Genomic DNA, 17757 nt, shown 5'->3' on the forward strand with positions numbered 1-17757 from the left:
GATCAGTGCGCCCCCCCCCCCCCCCCAATTTGACAGGCTCAATTAAAAATTGTAATGTAAAGTGTCTCCCCCTTCTAAAAGTGAAGACCCCCCTTTTTTTTTGCTTGTCAAATTTTTCCTTGGGAAAATGTGCCCCCCTTTGGTAAAATCCTAGATCCGCCCTGCCTGAAACTGATGAAGTTTGGTAATGACATGTCACTTATATGTGCTCTTAAAAAGAGTGAACACAAAGAAATTAGATTACCCCCCCCCCCCTGCAAAAAAAAAGAATTAAATGATCATTATCAATAATTGGAAAGGCTTAGAGTAAAAAAAACACTATTAATTACAGAAAATAAATAGGTTCTAATTAAATCCAATCCTATTTTCTAAAGAAATTTTGGATTCAGAATTAGTTTTTACTATATCATTACTAACGATTACACTGCGATGTGAAACATGCCGCTAGTGATTCTGATCTGCATGTGGAGAACAGCAGAGAAAGGTCGTATATTTTTTAAAATGAAAGAACCAAATTACAAAACCAGTAAGTGAAACGTTCAAACTGAAATACATTATTATTTATATTGGCATTGTTATTGTGAAATAAACTAGTTCGTAAATATCTTCCCCCCCCCCCCCCCCCCCATCTCCGGTTAAACAAGATTAAGAAAAGTGTCAGGCTGCGGTGCTAGTGTACGTTGCATGTAAACTGCATTCTATGCACGGCCGGTGTACCGGCGGATCCTGCGCCTGGCAGATACTGTTCTAGGCACAAAATCCACCGGCGGATCGTGTTCTACTCCGGCGGATTCAGTACCAAGAAAGGCCACTCTCTTCGGAAGATATCGTTCTTGCGCTATCGCGATATCCTTCATTCACATACGTCACGTGGTACGAGAAAACTAGTCAAAAAGCGGTAGATTTCATCAATTTAAGCTAGCAGAAAAATATATTTATGATATCTCTATGTGATAGAAGTGAAGAAATAAAATGCGTAATCTGAAAGGGGAAAATAACCCATTTTCTTGTTACAACTCTACGCGGGAATTACACCACTTCTAACACTACATGACGTCACGGTCTCGGTGCGAGGCCGGTGAAAGCATATTTACAAGAAAGTATATTTTCGAAACCCGATAATTGGAGTTATTCTTAAGCAAAATATTCAGCTGTAAGCGATGACTGCATAAAACTTGCATTTCTGTTTTTAGTTTGAATTAATAGCTTTCGATTTGACTGATTTGTCAACTTTTGGGGTCTGGTCTGGGTCTTTAAATAGTCCACATTTAGTCTTCATTCAACTTTCAATGTCTACTGCACTACTAGTATACAAAGAATTTACCCCATGATATGATAATGCTTGTAGTCTAATAACATGCATTTGTTAATTTATTTTATACCTATTAATTTATTGCAGTATGAAAAGTCCTTCTTATCACAATTTTGGGGATAAATTGGGCACAATATGCATCAATTATGATTAATACAGAGTATTAAATAAAGACAAGCAATGGCAGTTTCGATAATTAAAATCAGTATTTGTATAAATTTGTATATTAAATAATGATCACTGCCAATGAAATTCTTGAATTACGAAATTCCAATGTATTACTATTATTTCCTCCACATTTTCTCGTATATTTTTTCTATTTTTCTCTCCCTCCCCTTCCTCTTTCTATTTCTCCTTTTTGGTGCTATATTACCCACGCGTATACGCCCCAGATATATTCATAATGTGCAAGAACGATATAGGAAACTGGAAAAGAGGCAAAAGGGGCGAAATGAGCAGGGACAGAAAGAAAGGCAAAACAAAATAAAGAGATGAAAACCAGGAGGAGGTAAAGTAAAAGAAACAAAAGATATAAAGGAGAAATTATGTTTCACTAAAGATCCCATATTGATCTTAAAATTAGATGACTGAGAGGTAAATTAGGGAGCACCAAACAGTACGTGGCCTATCTAACTTTTGTCAGGGTGATCTTCCGGTCCCCTTCAATCATCATCATCATCATCATATCACCGTCACCCTCACCTTTATCATCTTCATCTTCATACTAAAAATATTGCATGAATTGATGTTTCGTATTTAAAAATATATATGCCCATTCTGCTTTATAAATGCATAAATTAATCATGTTAATTTAATTAGTTTTAGTTTGGGTTTAATAAGTTTTAGTTTGGGATTGTCATTTTTCTTCAAGCAATCTGCTCATGATGACAATCCTTCTCCTGCAAATTGTGAATATCATATAATAATTTGGTAGTTAATAATTTTTGTCTGGAATAATTTTTTTAGTACACTTTATTTATGATTCATGCCAAAAATGCTAACATAATATTATGTTTATTATGTTATGGAAAATGTATTATACGAATGTTCCATGGATGCAGAAAAAAACAAAAAATCAAATAAAATCAAATAAATTAATTCAGATTCCTTAACATTGAAAAAAAAAATAATAAAAAAAAACAAATAAAAAAAAATACATGAAAATTTAAAAATAGGCCTTCAATAAACTACATAAGAAATTAATCAAGTTCTGACATACCTTTTTTATGTTTGTTAGAAATAAAAAATTTACGTTTTCACCAAAAATTAGCATTCTACAAGCAATAATATGAGTTAACAGCAAAAAAAATATTTTCATACACTAATTTGAATCATTTATTTGAAATACGAAAATTTTAACTTGTTGAAATTTTTCTAAAAATTTGTAGTTTAAAAAACCTATAGGCCTATATGGGGGTGCAAATTTTCGCCAAACAGTCTGGCAAACTGACACTAAACATGGTGTGAAAAAGCACAGTTAAAGAGATCGATGAATACTGCGGACTGAAAATAGTATAAAAATTCACAAAACAAAATGATGAAAATTTCATCAAAATCTTATAATAATAAATAGCATAGTTTTGCGTATGTGTCAGCTAGGTCTACGTAATACATATCGAGACATTATTTCTCCTATTAATCCTCACCCCCATCGAGCCCTTTGTCAAAAGCTGTACGTATGGATCCGCCCCTGAATAAAAATTCACTAAAGGCGGACGAAAATCCCCCCCCCCCCATGCATTGCGATCGACATTGCCGAGCCGCGCATGCGCGCGCTGCCGAGGTTGTCTGTCCAAATCATTATTACACGTATAATCAATAGAACCAAATCCGCCGAGGAACCGAATCTGCAAACATCAAGCCGCGTCAAACCCGGCGGATATGGTTCCGATTAAAAACGATATCGGCCATTTAGAACCATATCTGCCGGCGGATACGGTATCCGCCGCTACACCGGATTGAAAAACGATGCATGCATGATGACTCATTGTAGTGAAGAACGCTGATTGGTCAATAGTAGTAAGAAGTAGATTAATCACCTGATGAATATATTAAATTTCATGAATAATTAACGCAAAGTTGACCTCGCTCAATGCGCATGCGTGACGCTGATCTCTACTTTCTGCTACGCGTCATATAAAGAGTTTATTGGGATGTGTGGAGCAGCGAACTGATGAATTATTCATGTATATGCAAATGGGCTTAGGATTTGCCCAAATGTCTCCGACAAAATGGCGAAGCTTCGGGGGCCTGACTAGACCGAAAGCTGCGTGCGCGTTCAGCACAAAACAAATGAGATTAGGCTCCGCCTACCGCGATCATTTGAAGACAAAAATAAGCCCTCATTGACATTCATGAGCATGCAGATATTCATAATCCGGCCTTTTCATTGGCTAAGAGCGTCATTAATACGCGATTTCCCCGATTCTTTGTCATCGATACTAGTGGTATCGTGTTACAGAATTAATTATTAATTTGACCTCGATTACGTCATCTAATTTATTCATTCTGAAACTTTTCTTTCCACACACAAAATGGACCTACGAACTCTCCGGTGAGTACGTATAAATTGATATAACCAAATGAATTCAGTGGACTATTTACACATTTCACACTGTATTTTGTGATCTTAGGTTATTTCTTTAACAAATTAGAGAGTTTGCTATGATTCTTCTGTTAGAGGAAAGCAGATTTTGGTCTTTGAAATTGAAGTTAGATTGTCATCGTCGCCCAGTGCAGCCTGTATGTTGCTTGGAGTGTTGTAGTTATGCCGCTGTGTTAACCACATGTATTTTGTACGGGCTCCTAGCCGGCTGGGAATCGAGAGATAATCGGGCCGGGTTTGGTTCACCTCCAACAAGGACGAGCCCACGATTGATTAAAACAAGAAGAATGAGGCTTCTTTTTGTACACTGTAACTTTAGATCTAGAGGGAGATCTGCATCTATCTTCAGTAGATCGAGACTCAGTCAGGAATAAACTGTGAAGCGGAGTGTGGATGAAGATACGCCTGTCATTGTGTCAATCCTCAGTCCTCACTTTGTTTCAGATATCAAATTTATTTTGCATAACTTAAGCCAAGGCTTCTGCTTTTAGCCCCCACCCATTTTAACTCTTATTGTTATTTATAAATATAGTTAGACTCGGTCTTAGAAATAACATGCTGCTCTGCATGTTTGTCTTATTATCAATAGATCTAGGACCTAGATCTTCTTAATCCTAGGCCCTACTTACTTTGACTTTGTACTTAGATCTAGGCTACTTTACTTTTTTATTTATTCATCGATGCTATCAAGAGCTAGGCCTACCTAATTCAAATCTAGTCTAACATTACCTCGGGCTATGTTCGTGCAGGCTCCACTCCACTTCACTACCGCTACACTAGATGGAGCGGAGTGTAGCGGTAGTGAAGTGGAGCCTGCCGAACATCGCCCGAGGTAGTCTAACTTATACTTTCCCAACCCTCGACACTTACCCACAGGGCTTATGATCTAGGTCTGTAATTTAGGCCTAGATCTAGGTCTGGGCCTAAACGACTCCATTTACATGTACGAGTATGAAGCTGTCAGTGGACCAAGGACTAGATCTAGATCTACTCTCGGTCAATAATGGCAATGAAGTCTTAGCCAGGATTAAAAGTCAGAGTCAGACATCAAAAATTTCTAAACCGATATAGGGTCTAGATCTCGGTTTAGAACCGAAGCTTTACTTTCTAGGTCTAGATAGATTGAGAGTCCATCGTTAGTCTAGATCTAGACCTAATTTTGATACATGAATGCTGTCGCGCAGCACTGAGTCTCGTTGGACTAGATCTATACTTTCTTACAAATAGATCTAGACCTAGTGCATGAGATTATGAAATTATGTTAAAATCAAATGAAATAAGATTCGGAAATAAAAAGATCCAGATTTTTTTTTTTTGGGGGGGGGGCAGACATGTGAAAAAATTTAGAGAAACCTAAAATTCAGAAAGCGAGGACCAATATTACCTAGGGCCGTTTTGTGCATTTTCTAAAGTAAAATTGAAGGATGTCATGCAATTCTCTTTTTGATGAAGGTTTTTACATTCCAGCTCTTACCCAAACTCCTCCCCCTATACATACGGCCATGAAAAAGATCACTTCTTATTATTGTTCTCTCTTTTCTTTCACAAACAGGTTGAGTTTGAAGAACAAGAAAAACAGTAGAGGTCTACCTATATGGTTCAAGATGATGATCATAAGTGCATGCATCATTTGCAGATTCTCATCCAGGTATAAAATTTAAACTAACCCATACAAAATTACAGATACATTACATGCAGTGAATGTTAACCCTGTTTACATTAAATAAAAATAATCCGAGCCACAAAGAGGTAGGATCTGTAATGAATATACACTTCTTAAGTATACAGGCTCTCGAGTCTAAAATAGAACCAATGCCAAAAGTTATGTACCTTGGGCAAATTTATAAAATAAGGTCATGTCCTTGATCTACTAGTAATTAAATGGCCTTTTTGTTTCCTATTTGTTTATAAACAAAGCAATATTTATTTTTCATATTTTACAAAATTCATTTTGTTAATTCTTTAGTGTGATATTCATATTTCATATTCGTAGATTTACGATTTTTTAAAAATCTTGTTATTTTACATTTTGTCCAATAGGATGATGCAGTTTTACAATTTCCATGGAGGTGATTGATGATGATAAATAATTGGTGAAGTAGGCCTAATAGAACAGCGACTAGACCACAAAGAGAAATACAACCTACAGCAGTTATATGAGTGAGTTAATTAGTGAATATTTTTAATAATGGAGGTTGTTCACATTTTTTTGGCAACAAATAGACCTGCCTTTGAAAACCCCATTTCAATTTTGTTTTTAGATTATAGTTAGTGTCGTTTTTAATCACAGATTAAAATATTCTGTGCAACAAAACATATCACCTTTAATTCTGACTATTTATATAATTTACATATGTTGATTCATATATTCATGTTTATGAGAAATCTCTGACATTTTTTCATAGAGTACATGTAGTTATAAATGGAGAGTGGTATGTAAACTGCATAGAACAGGTTTAAGTGATATGCTTTATAGAAGTACAAGTTTATAATTAGTAGAAGTAAGATTTCCTGTTATGTGTTGAAGAAACATATATATGTATAGTCTCACTTTTCTTAAAACATTTGTTTTATAAATCACGACAATTTTGATTTCAATTCATTGATTTTCTTTCTCTATTTTTTCAATCTGCAGGACTGGTGTAACAGATGTTTTCATTCAAGAAATCCAACATGAATTTGTACGGAACTGCTTATATACCCCCACTCATGAATTATTAAACTTAATGCACAAAGGATTTCCTTCATAAGTATATTATCGAAATGAGAATATTGTTTTCTTGTTTCAAAGGGCAATCGTCATGGTGACCATAAAACGGGTCCTTCTCAGGTGAAAGGGGCACAGAACAAGTTCTTTAGGAGCACTTTTCTTGGGTAAAAGGGGGCAGTGATTCGAGAAAGGGCACTTATAAAAAGGCGAGGGGGCACTCTTTAACACATGAAACGGGCCCTCAGATGAAAGGGCACAGAACACGTTCCGGGGGGGGGGGGGGCATTTTTGGGGTAAAAAACATTGCATACAAGGAAGAGCACTTGGTAACACCTAAAACAGGTTCTCGTCAGCTGAAAGGGACACAGTACACGTTCGTGAGGGGGCATTTTTCTTGCATAAAAAGGCACTTTTCAGTGCTTCAAGAAGTAGGGGGAACTGTGCCCCCCCCCCCCTCCCCAAGATCGCTGCCCCAGCATACAAAAAAAAAATATTTTGGTTCAAAGTATTAACATACGCTTAAGAAAAAGGTAAAGCTTAATCCTCTGATAATGTGATATTTTTTTATGGCTAATAATAAAATTCACTACTAACCAGAGAATTCCTTTATGTCTTTCATTTATGTTCATATAGTATTTTTACAGAGCTTAAATGAGAGGGATTTGGAATTGGCAAAATTCAAAATGAGATGAAGATCAAGAGAGGGAAAGAGTGATAAGAAGTGGGTTGAAAAGAGATGAGAAAGAAATGGAGGGGCACATATGAAGAGATAATTTAGAGGGGGGTGGTAAGAGAGCTAGAATGTGTGAAGTAGGAACGAAAGGGGTGGAAGAGAAATAAGACGAGATTTATGGAAACCAGGAGACAGATAAGAAGTGGGAAAAGAAGGAAATATATGAAGAGTTTAGTTGCAAAAGGGGTTGGGGCCACTTTGGACCATTCCGAGAAAAAACATGTTTTATTCTCACTTATTGCAATATTCTTATGAGAAACTAAATTGTCATGATGTACTACTCTATCATGTGAACAGTGAACATAAAATTGGGTATAAAAGAAATCTACCTGTCTTCAATTTTTTTCTATATACTTAAAAAAAAATATCATTGTGTACCTAACCCCTTTTGCAAGTAAATTGAAGTGAATCCAATCTCTTTTTATTAAAAAAGTGATTTTTTTTTTGCCACTTCCGTTTACGTTTTCATTTGAATTTCAAATTTTCTTTGGTATCATCAGAGTGACTGAAAATTTAGAGGTCTAGAGACAGAAAACAATAAAATATATGAAAAATGGACCTTACCCCTTTTGACAAATGAGTTCTTCAGAAGTTTAGTTGCAAAAGGGGTTAGGTCCACTCCAAGAAAATAATTTTTTTTTAATTCTCCCATATTGCAATATTCTTATGCGAAACTGAATTTTCATGATACCCTACCATGAGAACATAAAATTGGGTATAAAAGAAATCTACTTGTCTTCATATTTTTTAAGATATTATTTTCCAAAAAAAGTATGTGTGGACCTAACCCCTTTTGCAACTAAACTGAAATGGACCTAACCCCTTTTGAAAAAAGGTGATTTTTCTTTGCCATATTAGTTCACTTTTTAATACGAATTTCAACTTGTCTATGGTATCATCTTGTATATAGCTACTAAAAATCTATACATTAAGACATAAAAATCAAGTTTGATGAAAAATGGACCTAACCCCTTTTGAAAATGAGCTCTACATATGTAGGAGAAAGGCGGCACAAAAGAATTTTGAGTGGGAAATGATTAAATGGAAGAAAAAAAAACCAGAGTAAGAAATGCTGGAGAATAAAGGGGACAGGATCAAACATGATAAATTGGGGCCCGTTTCATCATGAGTTACAAGTATGGTAACTACGATGGTATAACCAACCAATCATAATCAAGGTAATTACCACGGTAATCACAATTATAGCGATGTAAATAGCTGTAATTCATTATGAAACGGACGCCAGATGAAGAAAGAACGCACGGGGATCCATAAAGATTTTTTTTTTTTGCTTCTCGAAATTTGTTTCTAACAAGAAATGTACTCTTTTTTTCAGTAACCATAGTCTCAACCAGTGAAAATTACCATCAAATTGTAATAACCATGTTTTGCTCCCACCCCCACCCCCCCCCCCCAAAAAAAAAAAAGTCGAGTCGAGATTCTTTACATTTGTTAAAAACTAAGATTGCTGTATATCTTAACATGTGACAATTTAGGGATGGCAAAAGCACTAGAGACCTCTTTACCTAATCACGACTTGATCTACTCTTTTCATCTTCCCTTTTGGAATTAGCAAAGGCCTATAAGACGCAATACAAACAATGTTTTGTTTTTAAGTGATATCGCTTGTGAAATCGAGCGCAACGAATCGTCTCAGATTTGCGCTTGCTTGATTCGCTGAATCCTTCGCGTCACGAGCGCGTAACAAAATGAATACATTAATGAATTTGCCAAGTTGACCTTTGTCTTTGCGCTGATGTGCGTATTGTCTAATACACGTACAAAACCACAGTTGACGAGGGAGCATCGTGCGAAATTAATATTAATGAGGGCTTATTTTAGCTTCTAATGGATTAAACAAAATGGCGGTAGCTTCGGGGGCTTGCTACAGGCGAGGCGAACTATAGTTCGCCTGTAGCAAGCCCCCGATACAGGGTGAACTTTTACGCATTTGGCTTTTCATACAAGCCCAGTGCGGTTAATTTGAAAACAGTATACCGGTACTGTATATATATATGAGGCGCCGAATGTACCAATATTATATAGAACAATTATTTGTTATATAATCATTATTTATTAAATAATAGCTAATATTTATATATAATTTACATTTTATTTGTAAATAACTACTATTATATAAAATATCATTTCTAATTATTTATATATAATTCCAAGTAATTGGGAGGGTGTACATTGCATTGCCAAAGAGAGACATTGGTATACACGCAGGATTAAGGAGGCTATTAGTATACGTCTTTGTCCTAACAACTTCAACAGAGACAGCGGGATCGACATCCCCGACTTCTGGATGCGAACCATCCGACAGCACAATACCCCCTTACCTGGCAGCTAGTGCACGCCGACCCGATCGTTCCCGGCCCCGAACGAGGGACCGCTCAGCTAGTCAGCCCGCCAATTTTGTCTAATTTGCATATTGCCGACCCACGGCGTATTTGCATATACCCCCGGCTTATTTGCATATACGGATTACCGGCCACACCGCATACCGACGCAACGGATCAATGCCCACCTATTGTTCTCGCGTTCGTGCGTACGGTCATGGAGATTAGTATAGCTCAGTCGGTAGAGCGGGGGTTTCGGATTCCGGTGACCCGGGTTCGATTCCCAAGTGGTGCGCTAGTGCCCTTTGGTAAGGCATTTATCCTCATTACCAGGTCCCTCGGAGAGGACCTTAAGCTGTCGGTCCCCTGGTTGCTTGCTCACAGGCATTCGTGCTTTCTTAGCAGTCAGGTAAAAAACCTCGATATAACATAACATAACATAAGTGTGCGATGTCGACAGAGCGGTAGCACTTTTGAGTGAGCTCCTGAAAACATACTATATTTTGGTGGAAAATTACATGCCTACTTGGATCAAATATTGCCAAAATGGACGTTAGACAGAAAGAGTACAATCTACGGGGGCAACCAGGTAAAAAAGCCAACAATACTGGGTCTAAAAGGAGGGAAACTGGTCAGAAAAACTTGGGAATCGCAAGCCACGATACGCATGACGCCATGCACGTTGCCTCAGGGTGCCACGCCTGGCGCCAATTTCGCCGATACCTCCCGCACGTCCAGCACCAGCACGATACACGATGTAAATGGACCGCCGACCCCCAACGCGGTACCTACTGAATTAATGGCATTCATGAGCGACATTAGAGACATGTTTACCAGCTTCACCTCTCAGGTAAATACCAAACTTGACACGGTTGTTAATGAGATAACGAATTTGAAAACTGAAATGGAAGCAACAAAAAAGGTCATTTCTGACATAGAAACTAGCCTAACAAGTACATCTGGTCGTCTACTCGCCATTGAAAAAGATGACCTGCCCCAGCTACGTAATAACATAGACAAGAAGATTGAGGAGCTAAATGAGAAACTAACCCTTGGTGAAATTCATGATCGGAAACTTAAATTGTTGGTGTATGGAATGGCCCCCCCAACTGACGAAAACATATATGACACAGTTCATCAAACAATTTGCTTCTTCATGAACATTTCAAAGCAGGAAGCTATGCATATACCTCTTGTAAATGCCCACCGTCTGCCCTCAACCCCCCGAGGAGATCGTAATTCTAACCGCCAACCCCCTGCGATTATCATCAGATTCGGCCGCATGATGGACAGAGACCGGCTTCTTCAGGCCTACGAACGACGACCGCGCCGGCAGCCGGACCCCCCTGGCAGCAGAGCATCGGACCCTCCGACGCCTTTCAGTCGGGTTTCCATCCGTACGGATTTGCCTCCCAGCATGAAAAGAGAAAGAGGAAGATTGGCAGCAATTGCATACAACATTCGTAAGAACAATAACCTGGCAACCAGGATCAAAGTCACTGGAACCAAGATTTTGCTACAAACACGCAAACCTGTAAGGAATGGAGGCACGCCAGATCGATGGGCTAATTGGTCCGAGTAATCTTCATCCAAGAGCACCCATGTAATGTATTTGATTTGTTTATACATCATAGTCATATTTTATTAACTTATTAATTTGGATGCGAGTAAACTACAATTTTTTCACATGATCATTCGCTAAATTTTGACTTTTTATGATTATGTAGTAAATTGCATACCACGGTTCAACTTATACATCTTGACATAATTATGCCCAGTGAAAAAAATTCGTCCGTATGAGAAACAGGTTTTACTTCTGGAGTTTACTCAACATTTCGCATTTGTTGATACCAGATTTCAGTGAAGATTCCAGTAAATGTTATACCAGGCACTTACCTGTACTGTATCTATGCTGATGGAAGTAGCAACCAGATAGCATTCTCATTTTCTTTTAAATATCAATCAAAACTTACATCTCCATTTAAAGCATAATAATTTTTTCTCTGGGGCCTATTAATTTACACACACAAAAAAATTATATTAAAACATATGTGCATTGAAAAAATGTGACTCTTTTTGCTAAAATTTACGGGAATTCTAAGTATTGAACATCCTTAACTTGACTAACTCCTGGCGGTGCTTGTATTCATATATCATTCTCATTTTCCTTTAAATTTAAGTAAAATTAACCATTGTAAAGAGGTGAATGATTTTGTAAGATATAACTTAGAATTTTAACATAGGCCGTAGAGTAAACATTTCCTTATTTTGCTCTTCATGAAAGCATGTATGCGTAATATACAATGGGAGAGAAAGTATAGTACTATGACTGTATGATCTTTTTTTTAAGATAGTAGAAGAAAATTTTCATCTAGATCTTTTTTATAAACCCCTCTGAATTAAGATTCAAAACTTCAACTGAGTAAAATTTGGACATGCTTAGTGCCGGTTGAAACTTGGAATTGTTTTTTCACCCTCGTGGTTTTAATTTTTCAAAATAATACTCTATGGGCATGATGGGTTCACAATCCAATAAACGGATGGTCATGTGCATTATAGACTTGCCTTCGATTTTGAATCTTGATTCATTTATATCATCATGTGCATAGAAATGTTTGACCTTATGTATTACAATTTCTTACAGTTTTATTGACGTTGTCATTCACATGATTAACACAAGCTCTTTTGATAAAAATATAAATTATAATCATGTTAATCATGGTACATTTATTTTAGACCAATGGAGGAAAGAACCTGGTCATTTCAGATGATTTTTTTTTCTTTGCATTTTTAACTTTTCTGTTTACAAATACGAAGTATGTTAAAGTAATAACCATTCTTTTTGTTGCTAACAGTATTGGACAGAAGATGTAAGCTAGTTCAATGATGAATTGAGTTAGATTTATTTACTAATTCTACAGTATGAAAATGACCTGCAGCCAGTAGAGCATTCTTTTTGTCTAAATAATTTATCCGGTAATTGAAACATGATAAACGATGTGTTTTATAGGTGTCGGTCAAATTTTGAAATTGGTTCCTAACTTCGTGTTATATATATATATATATATATATTTTTTTTTTTTTAATCTTTGAGTTTTAATTTGATCCACTTTTGAAGAAGAAAAAAAAAATCTTTACTGATCATAATCATAAGTGTACATTGCTGTTTTAAGGTCAAAAGAGGAAAGAACTTTGTAATTGTAATGTAGGTTTACTCTGTTCACTGAGGACGTATATAGGACATGATTATTTGTAAAAGCAGTAACCATTCTACATAAGAAAAAGATAGCTTTAGTTAATTTGTTTTTGACAAATCAACTATGATTAATGTACAGTGTAACATGATCTGGATCTCAGACGATCATTCTTTTTATTCATCAATTCAGCGGTATTTCGATCAAGCCAAACAAATTGTATACCAGGTGTAAGAGTAGAAGTTTTATTTAAATGTACGAACACCATAACTACATTCGAATGCCTTTTCACCTTCTTTCAGTTTTCTGGGAAGCATGCCCTGAGTAATTTGAATTTGTGTCATTCCTTATTCTATTCTTTATATGGGAGGCTTCCCAGCTTGTTTTATTCACGGGAGCTCACCCAACTCTTTTATGCTTATTTAGTACAAAATATTTACGATGCAATTGACATCGTATATAATTGCCAATGTTAACCTGATGACTTTTCATGTGTTTGCGCTCCTTTTCTTCATAGGAATGTGTATACCGGTAACCAGTTTTTCTTTGTCCAATTATTATTCTCTCCAGGTCCTTGCCTCGCTGACACTCAGAGCACGCGGTCTCGTCGGTCTCTTCAGGAAGCGACTCTTTTCCATTTCGTGTTTTTCTCTTTCAATTCCCAGTGATTGAAAATTTCCCCTTTTCAGTGTTGAATGATGATGAGTTTTACAATTTGTTTAGGCCGAACAACGAAACCCAAAATACTAACAACAATTCTTCTTTTGAAAATCTTGTATCAATGGAGATGAATTTAGCTGCAGATTTAAATGAAAATAACGACAATAATTATCCAAGTTCGAATTACTTTACAATAAATCAATTTAATTCTCTTGATAAATCTACAAATACACTTTCAATAATGCACATGAATATAAGGAGCTTGAGCTCTAATTTCGACAATTTACGCCTTTTATCCGATTCATCTTCACAAACCAAAATGTCCATAATCGCGCTAACTGAGACATGGTTATCACAGGAATCTGATGGTTTATACTCACTTCCTGGTTACACGTTTGTAGAAAACCATAGGGGTAATAGACGGGGAGGAGGGGTAGGTATCTATATCAATGAACAACTAGAATATTTTACTCACAATGATCTTAATTGTATGAATGAAATTGCTGAATCTCTTATCATTGAACTTCGGGTACCAAACTCTAAAAACATAATGATCGCAGTATTTTATAGACCTCCTAACTCCAACACAAATAATTTTTTTGAATACTTGCAAGACTTTCTACAAAATCCGGTTTTTTATAATAAAGATTGTTATGTGGTAGGTGACTTTAATATAGACATATCTAAATCTAATCACAATAGGTCACATGAATTTTTGGATATCATGCTTTCATCATCCTTTTTACCATTGATAACAAAACCCACTAGGGTTACTAACCAATCTGCAACCCTTATTGATAATATTTTTTGTAATGTTTCTCCTTTACCCGAGTCTGGAATAATTTTATCTGATATTTCTGACCATTTCCCGATATTTTCAAGAACTCCGTTTAGGTTAGCAAAAAAAGATACCCCGCAACATAAATTCCGACGACTAACACCAAATAATTTACAGAGCTTAAAAGATGGTCTTGAAGACGCGGATTGGTCTGAGGCATTCAGTTCTCAAGATACAAATACAGCATATAATATATTTATGAAAACTTTTACTTCAAATTTAGATAGACATGTACCATTGGTCAGTAAATGTAATAATTATAAAAAGAGTCCAAGACTTCCTTGGATATCGAAATCTATATTACGATCAATAAATCGCAAAAATAACTTATACTATGCCGATAAAATTAATCGCTCAGAAAAGTCACATCGTAAATATACTACATATAAAAATACCCTCATTAAATTATTGCGGAGTGAAAAACGAAAATATTTCACAAATCAATTAATTCGTTTCAAACACGACATCAATAAAACATGGAAAACAATAAACACTGCCATAAATAAACAAAGCACAAAAGCACGCATAAAAACAATAAAGCACAATAATGTTGAAATTCATGATTCTTTTCGTATAGCTGATATATTTAATCAATACTTTACACAAATTGGAAAAAGTCTTGCAGACAATATACCATTAACACAAAAAAAATTTACGGATTTCATTCACCAACCAAACCCTAATTCTTTATTTTTAGTACCAGTACATAGAAATGAAATAATAGATATAGTGAACAACTTAAAAAACAAAAAAAGCTGTGGTCACGATGGTATTGACAATATTTTATTAAAGAATGTTATAGAATATATTGTTGATCCATTAGTATACATATTTAACCTTTCTTTAAGTAATGGCGTCGTGCCTTACAATATGAAAATATCAAAGATAATACCAGTGCACAAAAAAGGAGAAAAGATTAATGTATGTAACTATAGACCGATAGCTTTATTACCTACTTTGTCTAAAGTTATGGAAAGGGTGATCTACACAAGATTATTAAATTTTTTGAATAAATATAATATAATCTCTGATTTTCAATTTGGATTTCGCCAAAAACATAGTACATCTCATGCCACTCTCTCATTTATTGACAAAATCACAAAAGCTATTGACAACTTTGAACATACAATAGGTGTTTTTCTGGACCTCTCCAAGGCCTTTGACACTATAAATCATGAAATACTGCTCTACAAACTTGAAAATTACGGAGTTCGTGGGAAGGCCTTGGAGTGGTTCAGAAACTACCTCGTAAATCGTAAACAATTCGTAAGCATAAATGAACAAAATTCTTCTCTACAAAATGTTAACTGGGGTGTTCCCCAAGGCAGCCTCCTGGGCCCTCTTTTATTTATAATCTATATAAATGACATCCAGAACTCCTCTGAAATATTATCTTATGTCCTTTTTGCAGATGATTCAAATGTACTATACTCTCATCCTAACCCCGATATTTTAATAAATGTACTGAACACTGAACTGGATAAATTGGTACAATGGATTAGGGCTAACAAATTGTCAATTAATGTACAAAAAACGAAATGCATGCTTTTTAGCAATTCTTTAGAACAATTGCCATTTAATATCAAATTGGACAATAAAGACATTGAAGTTGTTACTACAACAAAACTTTTAGGTCTCATAATAGACAACAAATTATCTTGGAAAACACACATTGACTTTATATGTCGTACAATTTCACGCAATATTGGTGTTATTAACAAAGTTAAGTTTTTTCTTCCAACTTCCTCCCTAAAAATGCTTTATTCAACATTAATTTTACCATATTTAAATTATGGAGCAATTGTTTGGGGAAATACACACTCAACCTACCTTGATAGAATATTACTTTTACAAAAGAAGGCATTGCGTGTTATTTTCAACTTGTCCTGGAGATCTCACACAGATGAGTTGTTTTTTAACAATAACATTCTAAAAATAAAAACACTGTACCAATATAACTTAGGTCAATTCATGTATCAGTTAAACAATAATATGTTACCATTCATATTTAATTCTTCATTTAACAAAAACAAAACTCTTCACCAATATCCCACACGTCAATCAGATGAATTCCATTTACCACTACCCCGGACCATCCTTGCAAAATCTATTTTTACTTTTGAAGGCCCTAGACTCTGGGGAACTATTAATAAAAACATCAAAGAATCACCAAGCCTTAATTCTTTCAAATATAAGTTCAAAAAATTTCTCCAAGATAACCATTGAATTTAACTCTTCATCACTCAAACTTTTGTCTTTTTTTTTAAATCAAACATGATTATCATGTCACGTACGCTTTTCCATCTCTTTCGTTTTCCTGTTGATCGACGAGGTCCGTCTGTGAGTGCTGGGGCTGGATTCTGGAGACCATTAATCTCTCTTTTTCTTATTTCCTTTTCTATTTTAATTTCCCCTATTTCCTTTTAATTTAACTGGTTCATGCTCTAGTTGTTATTATGATTTTTATATGTTATGCAACTACAAGAATAGTTATTAGGAGGCTGCACTCTACAAGCTCCGCTTTTTAGCAGCCTCCTCCATTTCCAACCTGATATGTAATAATCTTGAATATAATTTTTGTACAGGAATACTTGAAATATGTTTTGTTATTTATATGTTAAAATGTACAAAATAAACTGTAATTGTTGAAAATGGAAATAAACGAAATGAAATGAAATGAAATGAAACATAAATAGAGTACGTTTTCAGATAATTTTCGTCACTTGATAAAGAGTTGCAGCGGCACTCGAAAGCTCGTGAACTTGTAAGCTAGTGAACACTTTTTGCGAGAGTGATCACGAATTTCCTAGAAAGCCAGTGAACACTTTTTGCGAGAGTGATCACGAATTTCCTTGTTGACCATAGTAGATTGCGAGACAAATGAATACCCTCTAGCGATTATTTCAATCCGCAATAATGAACCTATTTAGTATTAATACTTCATTATTTGTAAATAATGATTATTTGTTTTTCATTATTTATAAATAATGATTATTTGTTTTTCATTATTTACAAATAATGATTATTTGTTTTTCATTATTTATAAATAATGATTATTTGTTTTTCATTATTTATAAATAATGATTATTTGTTTTTCATTATTTACAAATAATGATTATTTGTTTTTCATTATTTATAAATAATGATAATTTGTTTTTCATTATTCATAAATAATGATTATTTGTTTTTCATTATTTACAAATAATGATCTTATTTGTTTTTTATTATTTATAAATAATGATTATTTGTTTTTCATTATTTACAAATAATGATTATTTGTTTTTCATTATTTATAAATAATGATTATTTGTTTTTCATTATTTATAAATAATAATTATTTGTTTTTCATTATTTATAAATAAT

The 17757-nt window shown here is 34.9% G+C and overlaps 1 long non-coding RNA gene across 1 annotated transcript; it reads left to right on the top strand.

Moving 5' to 3' along the window:
• Positions 1-5427: 5427 nt before the first annotated feature.
• Positions 5428-6880, top strand: LOC135157768 (uncharacterized). Its single transcript, XR_010296745.1, has 3 exons — positions 5428-5565; positions 5958-6077; positions 6553-6880. It is a non-coding gene; the product is annotated as an uncharacterized LOC135157768 (long non-coding RNA).
• Positions 6881-17757: the final 10877 nt, after the last annotated feature.

This window comes from Lytechinus pictus, unplaced genomic scaffold (genome assembly GCF_037042905.1).
Source record: "Lytechinus pictus isolate F3 Inbred unplaced genomic scaffold, Lp3.0 scaffold_19, whole genome shotgun sequence".
Lineage (NCBI taxonomy): Eukaryota > Metazoa > Echinodermata > Echinoidea > Temnopleuroida > Toxopneustidae > Lytechinus > Lytechinus pictus.